Raw genomic sequence first — 18,756 nt, 5'->3', positions numbered from 1 at the left:
AGAAAAAAGACGGGGATGTGAATCATGCAAAATCAGATTGTGGTATCCTAAAGGGAATAAATGCCGAAAGTAGAGGCCAAGGTGAACTCCAAGTACATTGTACAGGTAATCGTGATAATTCAGTTAAAATGAAAAAGTTGGAAGAAGATGATTACATTGATGAAACGGATATTAAAAACCATCCTACTATTAACAAAAGGTACCTCGACTCAAAATCAAAAAAATACAATAAGTCAAGATCTAGGATCCACATGGGATATATTTTATCAAACATCAACCTTAACATTAAAGGCACTGACATACCAGTCAAATAAAATGGACACTCAAATTGAAATACTTAGAGTAATGGCCAACGCAGTCACTGGAATAGACCGAAAATTGGCAGAGTTAAATAATCTAATTAACAAAGCCCAAAAATATACGAGGCTACCAACTACTTTGAATGTACTTGTGAACCTATCATAAATAAACTTTCAACTATTCCTGAAGTAGTAAACACCATACTGGAAGATGTCAAAGACTTAGTACACAAAAAATATGATAAAAAAAGAGGATATAGGTTACTCACTGTGCAATAAATATGATGAGCATAACAACGAACCGGGATCTTCGGATAAAAATCAATTTACACCGATAGAATGGAACAAACTGATACAAACGGGAACAGGAATAGTCCCAAACATGGAAATCGAACTGATAACAGAAACCATACAAGAGGGTCATGAAAAGACAAATGCAGATAAGGAAAATCATTGAGCTCATAAAATATCAAAGAGACAAAGGAAAAAAAATTGCAAAGCGAGAAATAAGATAAATACAGTAAAAGTATATCCTAATTTGGAAAAATCAGTAGAAACGGGTATGCACCTGTTACAACGCATTCGTTACTCTGCACTACCATTACAACGCGACTTTTATAACGCATACCATTACAACGCATTGCGCTGGGGGGCGCTATAGGATAGGGAATGGTATAATTTACTATCCAACACCTTCCCTAGGGTCCACGGGGACTGGAGTTAGAATAGTAAATTATACTTATCACTATCCAGCACCCCAAAGCGCTATGCGTTATAATGGTATGCGTTGTAATGGTCGCGTTGTAATGGTAGGTAGTTGTAACGGTATGCGGAGTAACGTCATACATCCGTAGAAACGAGCCAAGAGGGACCAGTGCAAGAAAAACCAGAAATACAAAATAGGGAGCTACTGGGGACTAAGCTGTCCAAAACAGCGGAAAATAATGGAAACTACTATGATATATTTACAAAGTCGGGAAAATATCAGGCCAATTGTAAACTACATACATCCAACACAACTACGTTAGCGGACATTACAGAACGACAACCGGTCGCAAAGCAAACTAAAGGTAGTAAAGATCAAGCCCAAGATGAAAAAGTAACATGCGGTCAAAAGGGAAATGGATGTGTTGTTAGGAGCCATATAAGTGAAATCGACAATAAACCGAAGAAAAAAAAGAATGATCTGACTTTGGTAAAGTCTAATACTCTATCCAATAGGGATGAAAAGCGCTCAGATCAAAGATTACAAAGAACAATTCAACAAGATCAAAATAACTTATTTTTGCCACAACAAAAAAAACATCAAGACCTGGAAGAACGGCGGTCAGATGAATCTGTGACCAACACTGAAGTATCAAAAAAAGAGATCAATGATAAAGACTACAAACGTAATAAGGAAGATCTAATTATTACAAAAATTGGTCAAGAAAAGCATATCATGTTTAAAGACCATCACACTTGTGACGACAAAAAAACAGATTCGTTGAATTTAAAGAGGACGGCACAAATCATTTTTACACCACTATATGATTCAAGAGGCAGGAAAGGTATTTTGAATAGAGGTAATATCTTACAGCTGATGAAAACGATACCCTCATTAGAAAAAGTTACGACAAGAGATATAGAATCTGTGGGATTTGTGCAAAACCCAGAAGGCAGTCAACCGCTCACACTCCTTACCGTAAACTCAGTTTCACTAGTGGACCAAATTCTGCAGGAACAAGAAGTTTTCCAAGGCTGGGGGATAAAAATTAGTAAACCTGCATAAAAGCCTAATCCGACTATATTCAAAATGTAAAAAAAAAATTTAAAAAACCCTTGGGTAACACACATCAAGATGAAGAAAAGCTATGGAGGAAATAAAATTTGTAGAAACAAAACAAATAAATGAAAATTGGATTAGGACAGCATTACATGAACATTGACAGGACAGAATGCAATATAAATCAGAAGAAGTGAATGATGATCATCTATCGATAGAAGTATGTTCTTGGAACATAAACGGATTAAGTAAAAAAATAAAAAATGCCCGAATAGATTCCTTGTCTAACCTCTATCAAATTATATTTCTGCAGGAGACATGGGAAACGGACCCTTTTTTATTACAAGGGTACAAAGGAAACTCTGGGCCTGCAATTAGGTATTCCAAATTTGGTTGTCCATGTGGAGGCTTGGCAACATTTATTTTGATTGATTTGCGAATTGAACATGAACAGTTGGTTACCAATAATAAGAACATTCAAACTGTCAAGTTAAAACATCTAATAAAGGAGAAAACAAATATGAAAACGTTTATATTAATTAATATATATAGCCCACCAAATTGCAAATCGAGGAAGAATATGAGTGTCGCTCTAACAGAATTTTTATTGGAACAAATAATAGTTGACCCGACTGTTAACTTTATTGTTACAGGTGACTTTAATATAAACCTGCTAATACAACTGACCCGGGATGATTTTATACACTCCCAAAATCACCAATGGTCAATCCCTGAACAAACGATCGACATCGGAATATATACTAAACATGATCCAATTGGAAAAAAATTATTGATGGATATGGAAGCATTGGGATTAAGAGAATTAAATGGCCGGTTCTCAACAGACACACCCGCAGGTTGGTCTTTTCACACACAAAAATCAAAATCAAGAATAGACTTTACAATGATATCTATAAACGTTTTTGATAAAATCCTTTCCTATCGGTTAAACAAAGTGAAAGATAGTGACCATAGCCAACAAATAGTGGAATTGAAACTGGCATTTTCGAAACATCAAAATTATCTAACTACAAATGGCCAGATTGGTACTATCAACCATAGGAAACTTATATGGAAGACTGATAACAAAGATGAGATGAAAAAAAGGCACATGAATTAATTAAAGATTGCTTTAAAGAAGATATTATGCAGTCCGGAATCAAGCAGTGGGAACAATTCACGCAGAACGTTGTTCAACCGAAGGAAGTTATTTCTGGTAGTAGGAAAACACAACAGACTAAAATGGAAAAAAGAGATAGTCATATTAATCTACCATATGCAATTAAAAAAGTCATGCGGATCCGTAATAGACTGAGGAAGCAGCGAACTAGACTCCCAAATAATGAAGAAATCCAAATGCAACTTAAAAGTACCAATAATAACCTGAGAAAATTATTGTGGAACGAGAAAAATAATATCCAACAAGAGCTATGGACAAAAATCTTTCATGCGTGTAATCAAGTAAACTCGAGGAAATTTTGGAAAATTATTAACGGCTTAAGTAGACCCAATAAATCTGTGGTGGCTTCCCCCTTAACTGAAGATGACTGGTTAGAATTTCTCAAAAAGACCCTCGACCCTGAATCAGGACTAAATATTCAGAATGATAATAAAGCAACGATGATAGGAAATTAATGTGAAATTGATTTGGAAAACACTTTTACAGAAACTGAAGTAACAAATTTAATAAAGAAACAAAAAGATGGAGCACCAGGACCTAACGGAATCCCGTTTGCTCTCTACAAAGAGGATCCAGATCTGCGGGCTACCTATCTGGTAAAGGTTTTTAACGAAGTTGTTCGAACAAGCCAAATACCGAAATCTTGGAGAGGGTCACTAATATCACCCATCTACAAAAAAGGTAATTGGCAACTACCAGAGAACTATCGCCTGATCACCTTCCAAGATACTGACGCAAAACTGTTTGCGGGTCTTTTACTATCAAAACTGTCAGATTGGGCTAAAGAAAAGCAAATACTACCCCCAAATCAAACTGGGTTTATCAAGGGTTTAGGAACTTCCACAAATATACTAATTCTATCAGTTCTAATGGATAAAGCACTTTTAGACAAACATTCCCTCTACTTTTGTTTTGTTGATTTTAAATCTGGGTTTGATTTTGTAAATAGGAACCTTCTATAGAAAAAACTGGTAGACCAAGGAATTCCGGCCTCACTATTTAAGCCTATGCAATTATTGTACTCTGAAAACTGGGTCAGGGTGAGATGGTAGAACATTATCTGATAAAAGACCTACAACGCGAGGACTAAAGCAAGGTTGTGTCCTTGCCCCACTACTTTTTAATTTATTTATAGCCGACCTCACCATTGCATTGAATGAAGTTAATGCACATCCACCGAAGCTGTACAAAAGGGGGTGGTGATGGTCAGAGCATCTGAACCAATCAAACACTCACACCCAGTCAAAAGATCTGGGTTTGATCCATCACTGTTCTTTAGCCCACTCTGCCACCCCAGTTCAGACATGGCTATATGCAAATCAGTCTGACCCTGTGCCTCATGGGAACAGTCCAGCCCGAACTGCCAAGCCATGCCTTCCCTGGACCGGAAACAAGCTTCCGAGGGCCGGTTTCTGGTATTCCAGCCTTCTTCAGCCCGGCTTGCTTGAATCCAGTGGCAAAGTGAGCAAGGGACTCACGTTTGAGCATACCCTGCCACACTTATGGCGTCCAAAGCGGTACAAAAGGGGGTGGTGATGGACGGAGCATCTGAACCAATCAAACACTCACACCCAGTCAAAAGATCTGGGTTGATCCATCACCGTTCTTTAGCCCACTCTGCCACCCCAGTTCAGACATGGCTATATTCAAATCAGTCTGACCCTGTGCCTCATGGGAACAGTCCAGCCTGAACTGCCAAGCCATGCCTTCCCTGGACCGGGAACAAGCTTCCGAGGACCAGTTTTTGGCATTCCAGCCGTCTTCAGCCCGGCTTGCTTGAATCCAGTGGCAAAGTGAGCAAGGGACTCACGTCTGAGCATACCCTGCCACACTTATGGCGGCCAAAGCGGTACAAAAGGGGGTGGTGATAGACGGAGCATCTAAACCAATCAAACACTCACACCCAGTGAACAGATCTGGGTTGAATACATCACCGTTCTTTAGCCCACTCTGCCACCCCAGTTCAGACATGGCCATATGCAAATCAGTCTGACCCTGTGCCTCATGGGAAGAGTCCAGCCCAAACTGCCAAGCCATGCCTTCCCTGGACCGGAAACAAGCTTTCGGGGACCGGTTTCTGGCATTGCAGCCTTCTTCAGCCTGGCTTGCTTGAATCCAGTGGCAAAGTGAGCAAGGGACTCCACCGAAGCTAGCAGGAAAACAAGTATCAAATCTGCTGTATGCAGATGAAGTTGTACTTGTTAGTCAAACTAAGGTGGGTCTGCAAAGACTAATTGATCGAATATCAATGTATGCAAAAGAAAACCAAATGGTAATAAATGAAACAAAGACAAAAATAATGGTTATTACAAAAAACAGACGACAAAAAAATAAAAACAAATGGATGCTGGACGAAACACAGTTAGAGCAGGTTGATTGTTACCGGTATCTTGGTGTTATATTCAATAATAGTGGAAATTTTCTCCCGCAAAGAAAAGATATTACTAGGAATGCAAATTGTTTGGTGGGTGCATTTAGGATCATACAAAAATATAACAGCACTATGTTATGGTCCTTTATTAAAGATCATATCCGCTAAGTTATTACCAACCTTAACATATGGCTCCGAAGTTTTAAATGGTAAGGATGCGGAGATAATTATTAATGCAGTCACTAAAATCTATAAAATTTTATTTCAGCTACCTTACAATGCCTCGCAAGCACAGGTGAGGTTGGAGTTTGGGATAAATAATCAGCAACACGCTCGAAAAGGTCAAATCTTGAAAGTCTGGAATCGAATAAAAAAATGACCTCGACAATCAAATGTCCCGAACACTATGGCAAGAAGTAAAAGACAACCGGAAACTGCAAGCTTGGGCATATCTAAATGAGGCAAAGGAAGAATTCGGAGTAATATCAATTTGGGAAAATGTAATTACCCAGGAAAGTTTCAAAAGAACAATTAATAAGCTGACAAATCAGCTTTCCCTGATAAAAGACAAGGAGATACTGGTAAGAAGAAGGCATGCATGGCCAATTATAAATGGATTTAAAAAAAAGCAAGTCCAAGAATATCTTGTAACATCATGGTCACAGCAAAGTAAGCAATTTTTTATAAGAGCACGTTTTCGACTTTGGCCAGGTTTGTGTCATCTGCCGGCATGGAAGACTAGTGACGACAATACTATATGTAGGCTATGTAAATGTGGCCATGAGGAAATTTTGCATCTGCTATGTGTTTGTCCTGCATTAGAAGTGGAAAGGAAAATTACCCTTAAGAGATTATTTAATGCTCGTGGAGTAGCATTAATGGCATGCTTAAACCCAAATGACGTATTAATGAATTCTGCTTTGGTAAAACTTCTATTTGTGATTGGTAAAAAACTTGAGGAAAACTTTAATTTTTTTTTTGTTTTATTTTATATCATGCATTATTAGAATAATTATGCACATGGTGTTTTAAACTTTTTATTGTCTGGGGATATTTTAAAAAGCTTTTTTGTAAGATTTTAATTAATCAAACAAATAAACTTGAATTGAATTGAATACACTAGACAAGGCAATCAATGTTTTGAAAGCGAAAAGTAAGTGGAAAAGACTAATTAATAGAAATAATTTTGTAATGTTTTTTCTGGAAAATGGAAGCATAGTTCAAGTTGTGAGCCATTTTTTAATGAAGAGACTTACTTTCAGACTAATGATTTGTTGCATGCAGTTGACACCAGTGGTCGAGCATATGAGGTGGAGGACGGTTGTTCGATTGAAAAAGAGAAAATTGTGCCTAGAAATGCAGAAGAGGTGTTAGCTGATGAAGTTTTAGGGCGACGTCCTAAGGCTCCAGTGTACATTTGGAATTGTTGTAGTATTTGTAGTGTATGACAGGATTCAATTGATTTGTTTCGCAATTTGTTACATAAGTATACAAAGAAAAGTCTTAAACAAAAGATTAAGATGTTTCAAGAATTAGATCCTTGCAGACTGAGAGGAAAAACGGGTTTGCAAGGGCATTCTCTGGTTTGTCTTTCTAGAAAAGTATGCCAGAGTGTTTTTCACCATTTTAGGATGTTAGCAGTGCATCATACTGAAGTGAGGAAATTAGTCACAAGGTTGTATTATGCAAAAAGTCCAGCACTTAAGATTGTTACAAAAGAACATTTGTGATGAAATTGAGGTTAGTTACTTTCATGAAAAAGAGGACAGTGCAGAGACTGATACAGTAATAGAAGGAAATGTGGAGGAAAATATACAGAATTTTAGTACAGACAATTCTGACCAAGAAATTACAAGGTTTAAGGTCATTTCAGGTGAAAGGCCAAACTTTTCTTGTGTGTGTTGTCGACGAACTCATTATAAGAATCAGACTAGGTTAGTTGATTTATATGTAAAAAGTGAAAAGGAAAATAATAATGAGTGGAAGGATTTTGCAACTTATTTGTTGGTAGAGAACTGATCAAATATTGTTATAATAAATTAAATGATAACAAAATGCCTGCTAGAGCTGTACATAATAATCTTGAGTTGGTAAATATTCCTTCTGAACTGATGGATTTAAATTCCTATGAGTCTATTCTGATTCAATGTGTGCTTCTATTTCAGGTTATTGTTCGCATGGAGCCTAAGACAGGGAAATTGCCTTTTTCAGATTTACAGAGAGGATTAAAGGGAAGAGTTGTCTATTTGCCTCTAGATTTACAGAAAATTATTGAAACAATTGGTGTAGAAAAAGTGGAAGAGGAACCTCTAGTTATTCTAGTTAATGGCGTTCCTACAAAGAGTAAGAAAATCTGGCAAGAATTAGTGGATGTTAGGAAAGTGAAAAAGGCAACGTTGTATTTGGTAAAAAACAATCAATACTACAAAAATGTATATGTAGGAGAAGAGGAAACAACTGTAGAAGAGGACAGTCAGTTGTCAGCTGGGCAAATTGAAAAAGTGGATGGGTCCAGAAGTGAACACATTTATGAACATTATAGTGTTCATCCTCTGCATTCCAAAGAAGTAATGGGGAATGCTATCGAGTTATTCCAAATGAAAAAAGCAAAATGAAGTCCCATTAGTGTATGGGAAGAAAGCTTGGAAGCTCGTTGTATTCCTCAGTTTTTTCCAACAGGTCAAGGTGGACGATATGATGAACGACCTGTGCAGATTCCTGCATCTGAATACCGGACTTCAAGATTATATGCAGAAGATCCAAGGTTTCGCCAATGTATTCCATATTTGTTTCATCTTCTGTTTGAGAGTGACTTGTCTGGACTTTCTTATGCAGTGAACCATATACTAAAATCAAATCATTTATTTGTTTCGAAGGTTAAAAACCATCATAAAAATACATATTCATCATAATACATAATCACAAAGGAACATTCCGGGCAACATGACAATTGTTAAAAAGAGGACAGAGAAAAAGACGTCCCGTTAAAAAAAGAAGGATTTTTGTGACAGATAAGAACCTGTGAGCAAATGTAATACAGGACCCCATATACTATTTCAGATACCTCCCTACCCCACCAGTTTATCATCCCCTTGTGTTTCTCAGTTTAAAAGCAATTTTAAGGAAACTTATAACAGCAAACAGGGTTCGCGTTTCACTGGCTCTTTGCAGGAACAATAAGGCAGATTTAGCATGGATAATATTTGAGTCCTTCCAAACACCCACCAAGAATCTTTGGCGCGGTGTCTTATAAAAAGGACACAATAAAACAAGGTGAAGGGTGTCCTGCGGAGACCTATTGTCGCAGCCGCAGGCACCCTTCTGCTCAATTGTTTGAGTAAAACCTGATGGGTGAGCTAAAATATGGTGCAACAAATTGAGCCTAAAACGAGTCATTAAAAACCTCTCGTGTTGACTGTACATTAAAAAGAGGTACGGTTCCATGCCAGCTTGATTAGAGACAAGAGAGTGGGCAACTGCCGAGGATTTAGATAAATCCAACTCCCTCCTCCTGCCATTAAATTTATCCAACAGTAGGCTTTGTACGGAATGTCTAGAGTATATATCCACCCTGGTGGGGTCCAGGAATAGCATTAGTTCATCAATATCCCCCAGAGTATCTTTGACGTATTTCAGCCATGGGATTTGAAGGTGTTTCTCTTTCAGCAGGCAATCCTGGATAATCTGTCTGGATAATTCTGCCTTGGGGTTTGTCCAAATTTTGAGCCAGGCCATTACAGGTCTCAGTCTAATAGTATCAGCAATATATGTGGTTCCCAGCTCTTCGTGGGTAATTGCTGCAGTGATGCTCGGCGGAAGTTTTAGTAGTTTTTTTAGGAATTTATCTTCCTCCCTTTGGATTAGTTGTGCATCTCTGCAGCCCCACACTTCTGCTCCGTAAGTGGTCTTTGAGATACTCACTGATCTATACAAAGTCATCACTTGTTCTGGGGACCAGCGACCCATTCGGCGTGCAAAGTTAAATATGGCCCCATTAGCTGATACTAGTCTCCTCGCCCTCTCCTCGATCAAAGGGGCGAAGTTTAACTTCTCGTCAAATAAAAGGCCCAGATATGGGAATGTTTTAACAGTGTCCAAAACATGATTCCCGAGTTTGAAGACAAATTTCTTTTGAGGTTTCTTCCCCACTATCATGACGAATGATTTTGTCATATTGACAGAAAGATCCAATTTCCTCATAAAATCCGAGAAACCCTTGATTAACAGTTGCAACCCAACAGCCGTACGGGCTAGGAGAACCGCGTCATCGGCGTACAAAAGTACTGGCAGATGACGCGTGCCCACCTTGGGGCAGTCGGTTCCCAATGCTATGAGGTCATTCTCCAGGCCATTTATATAAAGGGAGAACAGGAATGGAGCCAGGATACACCCCTGCCTCACCCCGCCCGAGCACGGGAAGGGATCAGTACTCACCCCCCCCGCGCTGTAGCGGACCCTGGCAGTAGTGTTCCAGTGTAACTCCCTTAAGATGTTAATGAGATCCGGGTCAATGCCCAGGTTTGCCATGAGTGTCCAGAGTTTAGCTCGGTTAACATTATCAAAAGCTGCTGCTAAGTCCATAAACCCCATGTAAATGGTGCCATCCGATGCCTTGGTGTACTTAGCGGAGAGCAGGTATAGGTTAAGGCATTGGTCGGTGGTGGACCTGCCTACTCTAAACCCATACTGGGTGTCCACCAGGATGTTATTGGTATCAGTCCAATCTAGTAGACGGTTAAGAAGTGCCCTCCCTAGTACCTTGGCAGAAACGTCAATGAGCGAGATCGGACGGTAACACTGCGGGCTGTCCCTGCAGCCTTTTTTGTAAATCGGGACAATCACCGCAGTGGACCATGATCTCGGCAGACCCGTTTTGATTGCTGCATTCAATACTCTTGTTACCATTGGGGCCCATAGGTCAGTGTTACTCAGGAAAATATCAGGGGGGGTCCCGTCCGGACCCGGAGCTTTATTTCGCGTTAGACCCAAGATTGCTTTGAGTACTTCATCCAGAGATAGTTCTAATTTGTCAGCCCTTGGTCCCCTCCATATTCCATCACCAGTGTCTATCTCCTGTTGATTGTACAGGGATTTAAAGTGAGCAATCCACTGTTCTGGTAAGATGTTAGAGCTGATGACTGGGGAGTTTGAATCACGAAAACATGGTCTATTTATGATTTTCCAAAACTGGGCATAGTCTTTGTTCTCGCCAGCCTCCCTTAGATCTGCCCAAACTTCTTTTTGAAGAGTCCTTTTCCTGATCTTTACCTGGGTTTTATAGTTTTTTCTGCAGCGAGTGATTTCAAGCTTGTCTCTTGGGGTTTTTTTCATGCTCAGTTTTAAGTCTCTTAGCGCTTTAGAGCAGGTAGAGTCAAACCATCTTGGGGTGGATAGCTGCGTTACTGGCTTCTTGGTTGTGAGGAGTCTCTCAATTATTTTAGTCAAGTTCTCAAATGCCTCTACTACTCCTTTGTCCTCTGTTATATGTTCTAGACAGGTCTCTATGTGGGCTTTCCCTTCATCCACTAGTTTAGCGTAAAATTCCTGGGGATTTATTACTGACCACCTTAAGCGTCTCCCTTGGGCAATAGGTTGAATTTCTGATTGGTGAATCAACCCTGGATCTTTTTTGGTTAACTCATTCCCTTTTATTTCTATTGTAATGGGGTTGTGATCACTGAAGGGACTCCACTCTGTCCTTGTGTTTAAAATCTGATCTCTTGCACTAGCTGAGATCATTATGTAATCAATTATGGACCCCCCGCCTTTACCCTTAAATGTCGGTGTTGGGGATTCGCCTACCTTGAGAGCCGCTAAATCCATGACATGAACGAGGGCAAAATTTTCTATTAGCTTCATCAAGGTTGTTCCCTCTTTACAGTGAGTAAAGTGGGGGCCCTTTTCTAATGGGCAAGCTGACCAGTCAGGGGTCGGGGGGAGTAATTTGGGGCATAAATGACAATTAAAATCCCCCATTAACAGAACAGTTGGTTCTGGCCCCTTTGTCCTTTGCTCTAGTTCCTCATTTAGACTACTTTCCAACTCCGCTAGTGTTGGGAAGTTCCCTTCCACTGGTCCGGAGTTATAAAAGTTTACAAACAGTAGACTCTCCCCCTTGTGAAGAAGTCTGACTGTTTGTATATTGTCTGAGAGACAATTTGGATATGACCAATTACCCTTCAGATCTAAATCTACATAGACTACTAGGCCTCCTTTTGCTCTACCCGAGTTTGTTCCTTGGGCAGGTTTAAAAAAACACTTATAGCCCTCCAATTGGCATGGGCCTGAATCCTTTGCCCAAGTTTCTTGGAGTGCTATAACATGGAAACCCTTTATAAATTCTAACCATTCCTTACTTTTGAGTTTGGCTTCCAGCCCTGCGATATTCCAAGAAAGGATGGTCAGACCCTCCATCTTATCCTTGCCTTTTGTTATGGGTGTCAGGGTTAATCTGTCCTCCCCGGCTATTGTTGAATCTATTTTAGATACTTTGGATCCCCCCTGCCTCCGCAGTAAGTCTGTACTCCCAGTTTGGATGCTCTCCTCAGTCCCACATACACCCTGTGTTTCTGGGCCAGGGCAGCCACTGGTAGCCCGGCTTACGTTACTATTATTTTCTGTGGGTGTGAGTCAGTCAATGTCTTCTAGTGATTGGAATGGGGCAAATCTATTTGACCATTGTGCGTAATCTCGGGGGGGGGGGTAGGGCTGTTCAGGGCGGCTTGCTAGTCTCGATCTATATGGACGTTGTGCTCTAACCCGCGTCCACCCTCCTTCGTCACCCCCGCGATTGTTATTCCTAAACCTAGGGTAAAAATACCCAAGTGGGAGTGCGCAAATGGTGCTGGTTTGGTTCCTATTAGAATTCTTCAAGATGTACTCAACCAAACTCATGTCCGTGAAGTGTGCAACTATGCAATCACCTCTGATATCTTTATTTCTCCCTCCAATCCAGCTTGCCCTTCTTACACTTGCTATCTCTCCTCTCTCCCCATTGTTTAAGGGCCTATGGATGTTCAGCCACTTGGAGATTTTGGGCAGCAGCTGGTCTTGGGTTTCTCTCTCATTTGGCCTAATTTCCGGGACCCCTGCAAAGATAACTACAAAAGGGCACTCCTCGGGGGGGAGATCTATGTGTGGTGCATTGTTGTTATGAAAAGGGTCAGGGTCTGTGTGACAGTAAGTATGATTCCCTTCCCTCAGGGTGCGATCGTCTTGTCTCCATTGCATTAAAGGTTGTGGGGTAGGTTTATCTCTTTGTGTATTATTTGCCCCTTGGTTATGTCTCCCTCTTGAGTTATCATTAGTGCCCCCTTTGGGGTTTTGAGCAGTTTTAGGGGCCTCGTGAATCTGGACTATTTCTTGCTGGGAGTGACTGACACAATTGTTATTTTGCGCTCTCTTTGGATATACCTTATCCTTTGTGACTTCCTCAATTAATTGGGGCGGGTCGGGGGGAGTTTTAATAAGTGTGTGCTCTAGTACCTTAGCTTGTTTGGCGAGCTCACACATTATTTTATCCACCTTACTTATAATCGGCTTTAGTTGTGCCGTAATGAATGATTCAAGTTGTTTTTTCAGATCCATAACTACCGTGTCAATCCACCCTGGTGGTATAGGTTCTACTTGAGAGACATTTAGTGCTAATGTATTCTCTTGGGTGCGTATTAGTGAGTTATCTCTTGCTGGTACTTTCCTCTGTCTCTGCTGTCCCTTGTTTCTCCCCAGCCGCTTCCTTTTTTTCCTGAGGGTTATATCATTTAGCTCAGAGGTTTCTAGACCTGAGGTCTGTGCACAAGGGACGTCCTCTATATCATTAATTATTTGAGATACACTGCCCTGAGTATTTGGGCTATCTACTATCAAGACATCTCTGGAGGGTGTTTGAGTGATGGCATTAAGGTTCGGCGAGGAGGATAAACTCCGTTCCATGCGTTCAATTTCACCTGTCACTTTCTTTAGCATTAAGTCAATTGCCGTTGGTTTGTTCCCGTTTACAAGGGCTACCTCCTTTATTATTTCCCCCCTGGACGGTTTCGGGGTGGGTTTTTTATTTGCTTTATTCCCAGCCGAACGGGTGTTAGGATGGGTAGACATAGTTCCCCTTGAGAATCCTGCCTTTTTGCGACAAATCTATGAAGCGTGGGTTACTGCCACTCCTCTTGCGTGAGGTCAAAGGGTAAGACTAATGTCTTTCAAAGGGCTTCAATACCCTATACAGCTTCCCTGCGCAAACAAGCAGTACAGTACCTGGCAGTGTTCTCAGAGGAGAGCGTTGGAGCCACGGGGGGTGGCCCGTCCCGTCCCTCTTCGTCCCCGGACGGCCACAGACGGCCCGCCCTCTGCCCGGGCTCCGCCCGGCGTCGCCCGCGCGCGTCCCGCGACGCGGGAGAAAGGGTTTCTTCTTGTACGCCTTCCCGGCGGAAGTCCCAGCTGACAGGCGGCGGCGGCGTCCCCGTGGAGCAGGGGGCGCTGGGAGATGTAGTTCTCCTGCTCAGCCCCTCTCGGCAGCCGCGGGTGTTGAGCGGCGGCGGGGGCGGCAGGGAAGCAAGCAGGCTACAGTCCGTGGTCCGCAGTCACAGGGGTGAGTTGCGCTGCAGCAGAGGTCCCCGCTCAGCTGCTGGAAGGGCTTCTTCTTGTACGCCTTCCCGGCGGAAGTCCCAGCTGACAGGCGGCGGCGGCGTCCCCGTGGAGCAGGGGGCGCTGGGAGATGTAGTTCTCCTGCTCAGCCCCTCTCGGCAGCCGCGGGTGTTGAGCGGCGGCGGGGGCGGCAGGGAAGCAAGCAGGCTACAGTCCGTGGTCCGCAGTCACAGGGGTGAGTTGCGCTGCAGCAGAGGTCCCCGCTCAGCTGCTGGAAGGGCTTCTTCTTGTACGCCTTCCCGGCGGAAGTCCCAGCTGACAGGCGGCGGCGGCGTCCCCGTGGAGCAGGGGGCGCTGGGAGATGTAGTTCTCCTGCTCAGCCCCTCTCGGCAGCCGCGGGTGTTGAGCGGCGGCGGGGGTGGCAGGGAAGCAAGCAGGCTACAGTCCGTGGTCCGCAGTCACAGGGGTGAGTTGCGCTGCAGCAGAGGTCCCCGCTCAGCTGCTGGAAGGGCTTCTTCTTGTACGCCTTCCCGGCGGAAGTCCCAGCTGACAGGCGGCGGCGGCGTCCCCGTGGAGCAGGGGGCGCTGGTAGATGTAGTTCTCCTGCTCAGCCCCTCTCGGCAGCCGCGGGTGTTGAGCGGCGGCGGGGGCGGCAGGGAAGCAAGCAGGCTACAGTCCGTGGTCCGCAGTCACAGGGGTGAGTTGCGCTGCAGCAGAGGTCCCCGCTCAGCTGCTGGAAGGGCTTCTTCTTGTACGCCTTCCCGGCGGAAGTCCCAGCTGACAGGCGGCGGCGGCGTCCCCGTGGAGCAGGGGGCGCTGGGAGATGTAGTTCTCCTGCTCAGCCCCTCTCGGCAGCCGCGGGTGTTGAGCGGCGGCGGGGGCGGCAGGGAAGCAAGCAGGCTACAGTCCGTGGTCCGCAGTCACAGGGGTGAGTTGCGCTGCAGCAGAGGTCCCCGCTCAGCTGCTGGAAGGGCTTCTTCTTGTACGCCTTCCCGGCGGAAGTCCCAGCTGACAGGCGGCGGCGGCGTCCCCGTGGAGCAGGGGGCGCTGGGAGATGTAGTTCTCCTGCTCAGCCCCTCTCGGCAGCCGCGGGTGTTGAGCGGCGGCGGGGGCGGCAGGGAAGCAAGCAGGCTACAGTCCGTGGTCCGCAGTCACAGGGGTGAGTTGCGCTGCAGCAGAGGTCCCCCATATACTAAAAAGTGGAGTACATTTGCAAAATGTTTCGGCAAACGTCTTTATGGATAAAGTCAAACAGAAAGATACTGTTTTGGAATCTCAGCTAATTAATCTCATGGCATGTCAGCGTGGTACTAATGAGTATTGGTACCGTCGTCATGGGGAATTGAAATGTATGCTAAGAAACTTAGGAACTCCTACATGGTTCCTTACTCTAAGCTGTGCAGAGTATGCTTGGGAAGATTTACTTAAAATTCTTCGAGAGGCAATGGTTAACATAGAAAATATAGAATAAAATACACCTGGAGAACTGTGCTCTTTGGATCCAGTTGTGCTTGTAAAAGATTTATATGTCCGCCGAAAACAGTTTCCTGTTTGTTTGGCATATGCGGTGGCTATTCATAAAATCTCAAGGTTTAAGTGTAGATAGTGCTTTGCTGAATATTGGAAGTACTGTGTTCAAGGAGGGTATGGCATATGTTGCTTTATCTCGAGTCAGAACTTTATCTGGATTATACTTGGTTGATTTTGATGAGACAAAGATTAGTGCAGATCTAAATTGTGTGAAAGAGTATAATAGGTTAAGAAGAGAATATGTTCCAAATTTACTTCAGTATCCTTTATTTGAAAAGCTTGTAGTAGGTCGAAAAAGAAGATATGAGAAAAATTGTAGCGAGGTTGCAGAGAAAAGAAAATACATAGATGAACCAGTAATTGTAAGCAAAAACAAAAAGGATAGTATTGAAGAGGTTGGTGGATTTCAGTTTGAAAACAGTTCTGGTGTCAACTGCTATGCTAATGCAGTGGTTAATGTTGGTTTTTTTCTTCAAACTTTACAACAACAGATTGTTGAAAATCGGGATCAAAGATTTTGTTTTTTGTTGAATTCTGTCTTTGAGAATTGTAGAAGTGAAAGAACGAAAATAGAAAGTGTTTCTGATATTCGAAATGTTTTAGACATATGTTTTGGTCTAAATCAATTTTCACAGAATATTCAGCAAGATTGTCAGGAATTTCCAATGTATATGCTTGTTGTATTGCAAGATGAAGGTATAGATATTGAAAATCTTTTTGGCCTTTCTTATAAATGGCAACATGACTGTGACAATTGTTCGTTTTCAAGTGCTACTGAAATAGACACTGAAAGATTTATATATTTGACGTTACCAGACTGCAAATCAGTGTCTTTTAAAAATCTAGTTAGAGAAGCAAATCAAAACATGGTCTGTACCCAATGTAACTCTCAAATGTTATCAACATTATTTATACAAAGATATGGACAGTATGTAATATTAATGCTCCAACGATGTAGATCTGATGGAACAAAATTGACAACTTTAATAAAAAATTGGGTGGCTTCTCAATCATCAATTTCAGGAAGAACTTTTGTAACTGTAGCAATTATTTTCCATGATGGTCCTTCTACAACATCTGGACATTACACAGCTTATTTAAAATGTCCAAAAGGCTGGACCCATTGTAATGATACTCAATTGACTTTTAAACAACGTTTGCCTTTTGACTTACCAAATTCTTACCTAGTGTTTTTACAACCCAAATTTTAGGGAAAATAATTGGCCCAGGAAGATTAGTGCTGTTAAAAAAGGTTAGTCAGCTGTTGAGAAATACTTTGTGAGTGAGGGTGATCAAGATAAAAAAACTTGTACTTGTCATAGAGGTAGGGTAAGTGTATCACATAGTGAGTGATATGAGTATTACAGGAAATGTTGATCATGAGCGAGGCAGAGGTGTTTTAGACTAGTTATAGTTGTGGTAGATGTTGTTGACATTTTTGATTCTCTTAAAGAAGTTTCTTTTAATGGTATACAGCTCATTGCTAAGATAAAGGATGAGCAGAGTATAATCAGCATACCACATGACTTCCAAACAAAGGACTTTCCATATACTATTTGGCCATGTGGAAAAGTATATCAATCAAAAATGAGTATTTCGGGTAAATGTTGTTAATATATGTTAGTACATAAGTTTACTTAGAGAGTATAAAAAATAAGTAATAATGTTTTATTACTTTGTGATTGTTGATATTTACGTAAGAAATTGGTGTTTGGAAGAAAACATTTAAGATATGTTTTTTTTCTAATTTTTACATTATTTATTGAAACGTTGTATGGCTTTTTTAAACACAATCTTTTTGATTGTGTTTTTTTTTGCCCGCTGTCATATGATGAGTAGTATTGAATTCACTGTTTTTAGTGTATTCAATACATTCTGAGAACAGCAAAATAAAATATATAACATATTGTACAAATTATTTTCTCTTCCACAGATATTATATTTATACGGTAAGTACGACAAACAAAAAATACTTTTTCATCACTTTCTTACTTCTCTTTCTGTCTATCCTTTCTTCACTCTCTCTCTTACTTCTTTACCTTTCCTCATCTTACTCCTCTTCCCTCATTCTACTTACTCCCCTTCATTCACCTTTACACTCCTTCTCTCACCATCAGTACTCTTCCTTCACCTCACTCACCCTCACTCTCTTTCACTTACTCCATCTGACAATACCCTTCCCTTATTCCCCTTTCCTCATTCCCTTTTGCTAACTCTCATTCCTTTAGTCTCTCACTCCCCTTCACTCATTTTCTCTCTCCCTCTGTCTCACTCAGTCTAACCACTTCACTCTCTGTCACTTACTTGCTCTCCCTCTCTTTCTGTCTCACTCTTTCCCTCTATCTCTCTCCCTCACCCTTCCTTTCCTTCCCTTTTTGTTTCTTTCACTTCTACTTTCTTTTGTATTGTGAATTATATATTATAACTCAGTTTGTTCTTGTCTTCCACAGATAATATATTTATAATAAAAAGTACTAATAATTTGTCATTATTTATAAGGACAAACAAAAATACCTTTTCATCACTCTATTATTTCGCTATCTCTCATTCCTTTTCTTCACTCTCTCTTTTACTCACCTTCCTTTTCTTCATCTTACTCTCCTTTCCTCAATCTCCTTACTCCTCTTCATTCACCTTTACACTCCTTCTCTCACTATCAGTACACTTCCTTCATCCTCACTCATCTTGTCCAACTTTGTCTTTTCCCTCTCTTTCCTATCTTCCCTCATCACGACCCTTGTCTTGCTGTATCGCTCAGTCTCTTCTCACTTTCCCTTTACTCTTTTTCCTTCATATCATCCCTCACTCTCTTTCACTCACTCCACTTCTCTCACTCCCTCTAACTCTTTTTCCCTCACTCCATCCGTCAGTCTCTTTCCCTTACTCCTCTTTCCTCATTCACTTTTGCTAACTCCCATTCCTTTAGTCCCACACTCCCCTTCACTCCATTTCTCTTGTCCTCTCTCCCTCTTTCTAACTCAGTCTAACCGCCTTACTCCCTCTCAGTCACTTGCTCTCCCTCTCTTTCTCT

The sequence above is a fragment of the Lissotriton helveticus genome, chromosome 6 (assembly GCF_964261635.1).
Source record: "Lissotriton helveticus chromosome 6, aLisHel1.1, whole genome shotgun sequence".
Taxonomy (NCBI): Eukaryota; Metazoa; Chordata; class Amphibia; order Caudata; family Salamandridae; genus Lissotriton; species Lissotriton helveticus.
Note: the sequence above shows the minus strand (reverse complement) of the source record.